The sequence below is a fragment of the Triturus cristatus genome, chromosome 6, assembly GCF_964204655.1.
Source record: "Triturus cristatus chromosome 6, aTriCri1.1, whole genome shotgun sequence".
Taxonomy (NCBI): Eukaryota; Metazoa; Chordata; class Amphibia; order Caudata; family Salamandridae; genus Triturus; species Triturus cristatus.
In genome coordinates this window covers 665,994,249-666,006,474 of record NC_140589.1, presented here as the reverse complement: position 1 = coordinate 666,006,474, position 12,226 = coordinate 665,994,249, and the positions used below count along the sequence as shown (strand labels likewise).

At 45.4% G+C, this 12,226-nt stretch overlaps 1 protein-coding gene across 3 annotated transcripts in view; it reads left to right on the top strand.

The window, feature by feature from the left end:
• Positions 1-12,226, top strand: part of CASP8AP2 (caspase 8 associated protein 2) — a 210,286-nt gene that overhangs the window by 157,329 nt on the left and 40,731 nt on the right. The gene's annotated exons all lie outside the window — the stretch shown is intronic.

Genomic DNA, 12,226 nt, shown 5'->3' with positions numbered 1-12,226 from the left:
ATGTTTTAGACTATTACTTTTAACTTTGGCGCAATAAGCCTATTAGAAAAAGAAGGATGATTTGTTTCTGCTTGGGGCACACTCTTTTTCCCAGTTATGAAATCGTAGAAGTTCCAAACAATCAAATGAGCATGGATGCATTATATCTACGTTTTCACCTGTGAGCATGCTTTATATTTTTATGTAAATGACATTTATACTTACTCCTGTGTCCACCCACTTTTCCGATTACCAGTTGTTAATCGACCCACTCCATCTCCTGAGGCTCTCCCCCACACACACACTTGCTTTTTGGAACATCAAGAATGAGCTTTGAAGAAATACCATTGCCTAAACTCACTGCTCCATGTTTTGAGGTACTCTCGGGCTTGAGCAAGTAGTTCCTACTTTTCTGTAAGCATTCTTTATATTTTTAGGTACAATGGCATTTATCTTTATTCTTGTGTTCACCCACTTTTCCCGTTATCAGTTGATAAGAACTCTCATGACAGTATGGGAACCAAAAATTGCCTCTTTAGTTCTTAATGAAAACTGTAGGCACGTCCACTCTTCCTCTCACACACTAATACTCAAAGGCACGGTGTGAACATTAAAGGTTTTGGAGCAGATAATATGTGCCCCAAATGCCCTATCTGCTTGTGTACCTACTTGCTCCCACAGCTCTGTTCTTTCAGGCCTTCCTTCAAATGACTTCCCCAACTTCATCCATGCCATATAAAGCAGATTGACATTATTTGTTGACCCTTTTGTCTGATGCTTGTGTGCTAAGCACCACTGTCTCGATCATGTGCGCTACAATACTGATTCATATAGAGTGCTTTTTATTTACGTTATACTCCGATTTTCTACTGTCTGATTTGATGCAGCATGGAACATGGTGGGAGATTGTTCCTGAAAGCAGTGCATACACCAACATCCTCAAGTGACCATACTACTTTTTGTTAATTTCTTCAGCCCACTCTACCCCCTAGGCCCTCCACCACACAGATTTGCTTTTTGGAACAGTCTTCCATCGTCAAGATTGAGCTTTGAGGACATACCATTGCTATAATCACTGGTCCTTGTAATGAGGTGCCTTTTAGGTGTGAACAGGTAGTTCCTGATTTTCCTCACTTGCTAAATCCGTTGGTACACCCCAGAAATGCACATAGGCTCTCAAGTGGTCTAGCTCTGGTCTTTACCAATGAACAATAATCTTATGGTGTTCCATTCCCCAGGCACTCTGAATTGAAGGGAGACAAAGTCAGCAGACACCTCATGGAGGAGCATGGCACCTTGCTAAATGTTGATATTCTGTCTAACATCTTTAAAGCCTGGGCAGTTCGACATATAACGTTATTCTCTACAGTATAGAATGCATAATGCTGACACTTTGCATTTAGGCTCTGAGAGACCAGATCCATTCCGATTTACCCTACTTCCAAGGATAATTGCCAAGTGGAGACAATCCAAGACAACAATACGTTCTTAGCATGTGTGACTGTAGATATGCATGCTGTGCATGCTCCTGTCGTCCAATTTTGGTCTTGGACCGCTGCAACTTATTTATCTTCATAGAAGTCTTTTGAGTTGCAAGATCTTGACTTCTCTGGTCGTGAATGTGCATTGGTACCAACTCCTTTGTTAGATTATTTCTCCCCCATCGGGTTCTGACGTGTATCCGTATTGTTCCCGCTCTTGACATGTTTGACATTGACCGCCATGGCCCCAGAAAATGTTGCCTTTCCTTCCCGTCACCAAGAAGATTTTTCAATGCATCTACTGATCTGCTGTTCCTACGATGTCCTCCACTTCACCCGCTTAAGATGTCATTGAACAACTGGGCCTCCCACCCACCGAGGGCCCCACCCTTTGGGCAGCGTATTCTCTTTACCTACGCAGGAGATTGAGGATCAGCAGAAGGTAATTGAATGGACATCTTTCAAAACATGCATTCAGTGCCACTCCAAGTACACCTAAGACGATCACGTCGTCTGTAACCTGTGCTTCTCACCGTAAACCGACAAGACCTGCTGCAACTCTTGCTCCGCCTTCAGGAGCAAAATTACCTTTCAGCAGCAGTGAGCATACAACAAAATGTATTAGTTATCCTCTGAGATTTCAGGCATCTTCGGCAGACCCGCTCAGCGCCGAAGAAGAACCCATCTACCCCAGTCGACGCTGGACCTCATCTGAGGACCATGCCAAGAAATTTGAGCACGGTGGACACCTAAACCTCTTCTAAGACCCAGAAGCAGCTGCACATTGAAGCAGAGCACCGTGACCATGCCTCAGCTGCTCTCAGGTGGACCACCATCCTTGGTCTTTGGTTGACACCAAAGCAAGACGTCTAAGCCCAGTCGGGATCCAGCCAAGAGCCTCGACCGACCCTTAGCGACCTACATGTCCCAGACCATGTGTCTGTGTCGAAGTCTTGGAGCCGATGCCTTTGTTGATGCTAAAACCTCAGTCAGTTCAGAGGCCATCGACAGCCGACTCTGAGAAGAAGTCTATCATGAAAAGCTCCAACAGAGCTGAATGAAAGGCAGAAACGCATCCTCATCTACCCACACATCTAACCACACACAGGCAAAATATCTGCCTCGGAGAAGACTGCGACTACCTCCCTCCAAAAGGCCTAGGAAGAAGATTGTGACCCCTTACTCCACCTTCTCTCCTTCCTCCTTCACCACCTCCCTCACCTTTTTACAAGCTCTCTTCAGGGGTCAGCGGAGTCATACTCGTACAGAGGAAGCGCTAACTCCGAATGTCAGGCAGAGAACTTTGGCGCCCCACTCTACCGACACCCCACTTATGATCCTTGGAAGGATTATGATATGGAACCTTTGGGAGACCCTGACCGTGACCAAATCCCTGTAAGGGCTTCCCCTCCAAATGTAATGTACACTTGCACTGCAACCCATCGGGCATCCTGGTGCTAAAGAGACGGAAGAGACACCTATAACAGAGAAATGTAGGCATTAAAATCTGGGAAAGAGCCAGGTTTTTATTTTCTTTCGAAACAACAACAAAAAGATCTTTCATCTGCCGCAGCTCCGTGGGCAGCTTATTCCAGAGTCTTGCAGCAGCAACACTGAAAGCTTGCCCACCCCAATATAGCTCTTGTAACCAAAGGTACTTCCACCCAATTAGCTGAGGAGGACCGAAGGGAACGGGTGGGGACATACCAGCTAAATTTGTTCTGTAATGGTATAGGCCCCAGACCGTGCAGTGCCTTAAACACGACACAGAGGGATTTGAAGTGAATCCTCTGCAAAATACGGAGTCAATGCAGCTCCATGAGGGCCTGAGAGGAGGATGATTGGCGAGGGTGCGATAAAGCCAACATGGCTGCCATATTCTGGATTCTCTGCAGTCTCCCAATTAGGTACTTAGGAGACTCCAGCAACAAAGAATTGCAGTAATCAAGCCTGCTCATAATCACACTCCTTACTTCTAGAGAGCGTGTATGTGCAGGGAGCAGGGGGAGGATTTTCCTCAAAGTCCTGATAAGGGAGAAGCAACTCCCCACGGTTTTATTAACTTGAGTTTCCAAGGTCAGCTTCTCGTTAAAACAAATTCCCAGATTGCGAAGCGACTTGGATGGTACCAATGGGGGATTGGCAGGAATAGGCCAGAAGTAGGCTGGGAGGGGGTAGGGCACTCTCCCACCCTCAATACAGAGGATCTCTATTTTATCTGCATTAAATTGCAGAGAGTTGTTTCTCAACCAGTGAACCACATTCTGCATACAGACATGGAAGTTTTCCAATGTGGACGACTGTTCTCCCTCCAGAGATAGAATCAGCTGGGTATCATCCGCGTAGTTTACCAGGCCTATGCCCTAAGATTTAATGATATCCACCAGGGGACGCCAATAGACGTTAAATAGAATAGGACTTATTGCAGAGCCCTGCAGCACACCATGGTGGATCTTGGTAAACTTGGACTGGAAAGGAGGAAGAGCCACCGCCTGTGCCTGGCCAACTACTCCCACTCCTTCCAATAGTTCCAGGAGAAACTTGTTATTGACTGTGTCAAAAGCGGCAGACAGGTCTAGCAGGATCAAGATGGCATGTTGACCCTTGTCTGCACGCAAACGAGATCGTCCAACACAGTCAGCAGGGCAGTCTCCGTCCCATGTCCTGGGGGAAGCCGAATTGTACGTCATCCAGTATATCATTTGCCTCCAGAAACTGGGAGAGTGCCCTGCTTACTAGGCGCTCAATGATCTTCACCGGGTATGGAAGGAGTGAGATAGGCCTGTAGTTCTTAAGGCAGGCAGGGTCAAGCAAAGTTTTTTTTTTTAATAAGGGTGAAGACAACCGCTTGCTTCCAACCGGATGGGACCACCCCACTACACAGGGATTGATTACATAGCTGCCTTAACAATGGAAACAGTTCGGAACCTAACACTTTCCAGACCCTGTGGGGAAGAGGGTCCAATGATGAACCAGAGGAAACCCCAAGAGCTGTTTGATCAAAAACCTCCACAGAAGAAATGTCAAAGTGATCTAGAAGAGGCTTCTGAACCGAGGCCTTCTTCATCACCCTCCAGTCCACCTGCCTATCCTGTGAGGGGCCAATGGACCCATCAGCTGTGCTATCCCCCTCTAGCCCTTCAATAATGTTGCAGATTTTGTTAGCAAAAAAGGCAGCCAGGCTATTGCAAAGTTCCTGGGTGGGGATAACCTTATTTTTAGTGCAAGCGGGGCTAGCAATATCATTCAATATTTTAAAAACGCTCTTGGAGCTATTAGGGGCCCTCAGGATTACGTCTGCAAAATACTCAGCTTTAGTAGAGACAATACTTTTCTTATAGCTAAGGATTTTTTCTTTCCAGATAGCTTTGTCTGTATCAGAATACCCCTTCCTCCATCTCCGTTCGGCTTGTCTACAGCCAAGTTTTACATTTTGTAAATCCGCATTATACCAGGGCGCAGAGAGATTGCCAACTCTTTTGACCATCTTTCGAGGGGCAAGCTGGTCAAGTTGGTCATTAATGTGTGAGCAGAAGGTGGCATAGTTATCCTCCACCTGTTTGCCAGCGTCAAAGAAACCTTCAAGGTGAAATACTGGGGAAGTACTAGCTTTCCTCAGGAGACCTTTCCAGCCCCTGCTAGGAAAGCATCTTGTTTCCTTCGTAGCAGGGTCATTCTGCTTGATATTAAACACATCAAATGTAATCAGATGGTGATCAGACCAGCCAACTGGTAGAATATTCACCACTTCCAGTGAGTCTTCCCTAGCAAAAAACAGGTCCAAAATATGCCCCCCGTATGTGTAGGCTGTACCACCCATTGTGGAAGGAGCAGGTCCATACACGATTGTAGAAGATTATTGTACCCTGGGCCCATACTCCCGTTGGCCCATAAGTTAAAATCCCCTAATATGAGGAGTCTGGTATGTGAGAGAGCCATATTACTAAACACATCAATCAGGTTTTTCTGTTGATGGAGGCTGGCCACCCCAGGGGGCCTGTAGCAAATAATACCCGTCAGCACCTGGTGCCCATGGTCTTTTAGAGCGAAGCCCAAAAGCTCGACCCCTTCGACCACGTAGATATCCACAGGAGAGAAGTTCCACACCTCCTTAAACAAAATCCCAACCCCTCCACCTCTACCGCTAGAACGTGGCTTGTCGAAGGCTTTATAGCCCTGAGGACACACCAAACCCAGCTCCAAATCAGAGCCGGGGTGAGTCCAGGTCTGTCACCACCAAGGCATCGAAGTCATGAGACTCTAACAGCAACTGTGTCTCCAGATAATGTTTACAGAGGGACCCAACGTTAAGCAGACCACATCTTAAGGAGTTCCTTCCAATGAGGTTGGCTACAGTCCCTGCCGTAGCCACTTGTTGTGCTCCCTCCTCCCCCCCTCCCCCCCCCCAACACCACCCTGCTCACCTATTGCCCGTAGAAAAGTACTCGAGTACCTAAGAATTGGAGCAGCAGGTGGATCTTTTCCAAAATCAGCAGAGTGGCTGGCGCTGTGCACGGACAGCGCGCAGACGGGCTTGCCATTGGCGCGCCACCGGCGCGTCCTCTGCGCGTCAGCGCCATTACTATATTTATAGCTGTTTGGCGGGAGCTCGGGGAAAGACTAGTCCGTCACTTCTCAAGATGGCTGCCACAGAGTATGCCACCGGAAGTGAGGAAAAAGAAGAACTCTGATCACATCAAGGCTCCCTCCACTCAATCAGCACAGGCTGCGGTGGAACGGGGAGGAAATGCGGTGAAAGTAAGTTGTTTCCTTTACACAATGTACTTTATAAAAACAGTCAAAGTAGTCAATTACACACAGAGCACCATGAAAAAAAGTACGGTGCAAATAAGCTTTAATAATAAAGGAGGATTTTTTACAAATAAGAACCAGCACAACGTTAAAAGTGAAAATTAACACACGCAGCATACGCGCATAAAAGACAGCCAGTGATGTCGGTGTCAGTTAGCAGCTTTTCCGCCTTTTCCAAATGACATGACAGCGTAGCACGGTGTATCCAACATGCAGCCGCCTATCACAAGGTGGATATGTACATCTCCCCAGAGGATGATGACTTCTTATTGTAAATGATCTACTGAACTGAGCACTCAATACAGTATTTACTCATGCTTAAGGGCTTGGTAAAATCTGCCCATGAGATCTTAAGGAAGCAATCAAGTCCCAGGTGGAAACCCCCAGGCATTGAAAAGTAGTTCAAGCCGGCACCCTCCGATCTATTCCACGCCAGGGGTCACATCCCACTGAACTTCCTGGTCATTTCCACCTCCTGCAAAAGAGCACCTTCCTAGGCCACTGGCGACGCCCCTTCTCCTGACCAGGAGAGGAAGTGTATCAACGCAGCTGGCAAGAGGGTAGTGGTCAATGCTGCCACACATTGTTTCATTGCCAATCCTATAGGCCTCTTGTCTCAGTAGGACAGTTCTCTGTGTGAAGAGATGGAGGTTCTACTTCAACATCTTCCTGATCAATATTGCAAAAGGAGGGATAAAAGAGTAGAAGGGAAAACCATCTCCAATGTTACAGGTGTGCTTTAGATTCAGCCTATACAGCTGCCAGGGGGGTGAATACCTCTCATCTTTTGCTGATACTCCTGTGTGTGTATGGGTTCAAACCTAAGGTGCAGCATCATCTCATCAACCTGCCCTTCGACGGGGAACACCTGTTCAATCTGCAGATTGATGACATGTTGGGGGGGAAAAAAGGACACAGATGCAGCTAAGGCCATGGGGGCTCTTCGAGTTCCTTTTGTCAGGATCTCCTTTTAAAGGCAACAAACAAGAGGCTGGTCCAAAGTTACCTCCCTAAAACCAACCCAGTCCTACCAACAGCAACAACTCTGCTATCACCAGCAAGATGGTAGAGGTTACTCGCGGGGTCTCCTTCAGAGTGAGCAGTTTCAAGGTTTGGTTCAGAGGCACTCCTGCCAAGAGAGCCTCTACCTCCAAGAACTCTTGCTTCACATCCCCTTCCCCAATCATACTATACTTGTCGGGAGAGATTACAGAGATGTTTTCCGCATTGGAAGGAGATGATCACATACCGGGAGGGGGGTGGTTCTATCCACCATATTAATGGCTATTGCTTTGCGCTCATTTGAACCCCACCAAGCATCCTACTCTGTACACACACCCTCAACCCAGTACACCTGTTCTTCTTGTAAGAGGAGATTAAGGTGCTCCTTCTCAGAGGGGCCATAAAGCCAGGGCCCCCTCAACACCGGGGCAAAGGTGTCTACTCCCTCTACATTCTCATTCTCAAAGAAAATGTCTCACTCAGGCCAATCCTCGATCTCAGGCCTTTTAACAGGTACATTGTTATAACAGTTCCATATGGTCACCCGCGAGAGTATTATACCCCTGCTAGAGCAAGTCGACTTCATTACTATATTAGACCTGAAGGTTGTTTATTTCCTAATCCCAGTCCATCTGGCTCATCGGCGCTATCTGTGCTTCATGATAAGTGGAGCATTACTAATTCAAAGTGTTGCCCCTCAAAGTCACTAAGGTCAAGCAGTGACACCCACTTTAAGTAGGGGAGGCGTGGGGAGAACATATGTCTTCCCCTAACTAGATGACTGGATTGATCAAGAAAGCAAAAGAGACGCAGATGACGGACGGAATGCAGAGCAAATCAAACATTCCATCACCCCCCCACCCCCCCCCCCCCACCACCCCCCCCTGTCAATAGATCTGATCTCACAATGAAATAGTCTTTTGTGCGCACATCCATTCTGTGCGACTTCAGGTTGCCAGTTCCTTTTTTTTTTTTTTGGGTCGCAGCCTACCAGACAGCACAGCTGGCTGGAGTACTAAAGACATCTTGGGGGTATTCAGAAAGTTGATTTAGGAATGCATTTCTCCCGTTGCTTACCATTGGCTTTGTGGTTTGTAACTCACATTTTCTGGCTTTCTATTTGCTGGCTTTATTTGCTTTAGGCTGTCTCGCTTGAGTTCATCCCACCTGTTGCCCAAACCTTGTTTACTGTATTCTTCCACCAACTCGATTTCTGTACAAAGGCCTTTACATCTTGTTCTTATCTTGCCACATTTGCTAGTCATTTATCTCAGGTAAAATGTCAAGCTGTGTCTTCAGAGGGATCTTGAAGTTTGCTTTTCTTTCTCGGACTACACATTTGTAGCGTTTATAGGAAAGAGGAATGTAGAGTATTCTCCCCTTGGAGACCACTCACTCCCCTCCTATGCTTCAGTTTAGGAGGCTGTAAGATGACCCTTAAATAGCACATCTTGTAACTTGCGGATGACAGATATTATTTTCTGTAGATAGGTAAGTGGCTTATTACTTTTAACACAGAGATCCTTTTGTTACTTGCAGTTAATACATTGTAATACTTCTAATATAGCACAGTGAGGTATGAAGGACGTGTGACTTTTGCACCTTGTAACCCTCACTGTTTTATACACAGACATCTTGTACATTGATTTACATACTTGCATGATTTATTGTCAATGTACAAAAAAGTATGTTATGTAAAGTGCTCTTTCACCTTGCACAGGGATGAGTAGTGCTTTAAAAGAAATAAAATAGTAGTATTTACATTGTTATTTGTGCAAATACTGGGACAGACCAACACATCTGACATTCTTACTATTTACTAACACCACAATCTTTCACCCTGCTTCAGGGCACACACAACACACCTCTCTATCTGTCATTCTGAACTAGACTTACCAGATCAGACATTACATATGTGCAGTAGTTACAGTGGCACCATGCCCAACACAAACACAATGAACATAAACCACAACTTCTTCTCACGCATCTACATATTCCTATTCTGTCCCTAGACTCACCTCCCCACTCCCCATGCTTTTTACAAAGTCCTAACTTCTTTTCAGGCAGCAATTCCACTGGCTCCAAGACAGTAATTCCACTCATTTGTGATTTTATGCACAAATTATAGCATTTACCTTCCTGCTACTTGTAAACAAATAGACACCACAATATTAGAACCACTCTCAGAATCCCTCCTTCACCGATCTACTAGTCTAAACACCCCCAGGCTCCACTCCCTCTACCTTTCCAACTTCAAAGCTTCACAATCTGCCTTTAGGCTCCTTTAACACTTTGCCTGACACTCTGTCTACGTACACCTCACCACATGCTCTCAACAATTACAAATACACACAAGGTCAGTTTGGAATCAACAACATATTGAAAACAAATTACTGCTGCCGTTTGATTTGTTTTTGGGACACAAGGATACCCTTCGTTCCACAAAGGACCTTGATGCACTTACTAACTCGCAGCTCAAGCCTATATAATTTGTTTCAGGAACCTTTGTTAACTACCAGATGTCCTTTAGGATTACACAAATATATGTATTACCTACTGTCTGTCTCTAGTAAATAGTTATAGTTAGGACCTAGTTTCCATAGGAAAAACCTTTTTTGTTTTGCCAGTGACTTTGACTCCATTTGACACATCTTCACAAAATTTTCAAAACTAATATGATGTTCACTTCAGCTGCCATCTTGAAAGTTTCAGAGTGATCGGTCAAGCGGGGGCAGAGAACCAGGGGGTACCTAAAAGTGCGTTTTCCCCATGTTAATTCCCATAAGACCTTTAGAAACAGCTACAGCCCAAACTACTAAAGGGAATTTCACCAAGTTTGGCAGGAAGGTAGATGTAGGTTCCGGAATATGCCTTTTTGTGATTTGGTGTAAATCTGTTCAGTAGTTGCGGAGACATTTAAAGAAATTTCCAGTTGTGTGTATATATAGGGACGCTGTTGATTCGCGACCTCTCCCAATCTTGTCCTGAAATCTGATTGGCTGCCTACACTTCAAACACAAAAAGGAGCATAAGAGTGAAATAATCATCCGGTTGTCCCCCAGTCATCAAATTGCAAATGCTAAAAACCTGATTATTCACGAGCAAAAAGTTATTGAAACTTATTAATGGATACCAGGAGCAGTTTTAACAATATCTCTGCCCACGGGCTGGATTTTAAAATATTTTTGCCAGTCACCTCCAGATCCAAGTGTTAAAATTTCACTGTTTGTCAATGCACAAGGCGGCATTTCATCTTGTAAATATAGCCAAGAAGAAAAAATGTGTAAAAGGTCAGAAATTACCTCACAAAGCATCACCAAGGGAGCCGCTGGTTGGTACTAACCAGTTTGCCCACGCTATCATCATTGGTAACTTTCATAACCATAAAGAAAAAAAAGTGTCATAATTTAAGAGGTGAAGAAAAGAAGGAAGTGATGAGTATAAGAATGCACTATAAGTGCTTAAGTCATTCTATGCCAACTGGACCCCGTTCTGAAAAGAGAAAAAGAAATTTACTTCCCCAAGCTAAAATGAGGTGTGACTCACTTGCAAATGTACATACTTTATTGGATGCCATGAGTACCCTCACATTAAAAGAACGGCATGTATTTGACCATTTCAATTAGGAACGGCCGACATGTTTAGTTGCCAATCTACTTGCAGCAACTTCATCGGGGCTTGGGGACCCGTCTTCACCTCACTGGTACCTCAAGCATAGCCTGTGGTGATTGACAAACGATAAAAGAAAGATGGTGCCAACCATTGAAAACACATAAAAGTCAGTAACTTACAGCTTTGCCAAAAGGTAAACACGTGCAAGCCTGTGGAGTTAGCATATTTACCAGGTGGTTGCTGTCCGCTTTCATACCCACAACACACCATTGAGGGGTGCCCACAACTTTTAGCCACGCATCCCCTGGAGATAATCAAGTTTGCCACCCATCAACCTGTAGGTATATATATATGTACATATGTTAATGAGTAAACGCTAGTCTACTCTCCTAGGTGTTCCTTACAAGCCTCGTTATTATTCACAACCTTGCTCTCTCTCATCCATATATTCACCCTGTTTAGTGAGTTCACCATACCTCAACAGAGCCATTGTTTCACCATTGCAACAGTGGCGGTGATCGATGCCTTTTAGTTATGTATTTGTCTCTTGTCTCTCACAGCTCCCCCACTCAACTTAGCCACCCTCTTGAATAAGCTCCTCCGAATTAGCGAGATTGCGTACTCGCTCTCTGAAATATTAGGGCATCTTCCCGACCCCCATTCATGCCTGCTCACTCTTACCACGATCACGTACATCTGTCTGGTGCTCAGTCACGTCTCCCATAGCGTTAGCACATTCATTTCTAAAACGTAACCCGGAATTGTTTCGTAGGTCAACATCCTTTGCCCTGCTTACGACCCCACCCCATATTGTGCTCTACACACTTCCTGCTCAACCGCGGGGGCCATATTGGAGCGATGTTTCCTATTCTAAAGTGTATAATGTGTGTGTATTGGCATCTATGTTACGCTGGTAAAATCACCACTGCATTCGTTTATAAAGGCATCTATAGTTACCAATAGAATAAATATATGTTCGAGGCATATGAGCTGCAGATTACACACTGTGCATAGATCGCCATCTGGTGTTGGGCCCGGATGTATGCACTTGTTTTTGTCTAGTAAAATCTTTGGAAGTCACAAGGTATGTGACTCCTCTTTTGGATCATAGTGCGCATGGGCATCGGCTCCATCCTCAGATTGTTTTTTTCTGCCATCGGACTCGGATGTGTTCTCGCGTTCTATTTCGGAACCGTTAACGGTTTTCTCTTTTGACACGCAATCCTTCCCTTCTCGACGGTATTGTTTCGATCGCGCTTTCCAACCACACGCGACCCTTCAGCTTCGAAGTCTTCGATTCCGGTCGTCGGCAAAGGGCTTCGGGCCTACCTGGGCCTCAT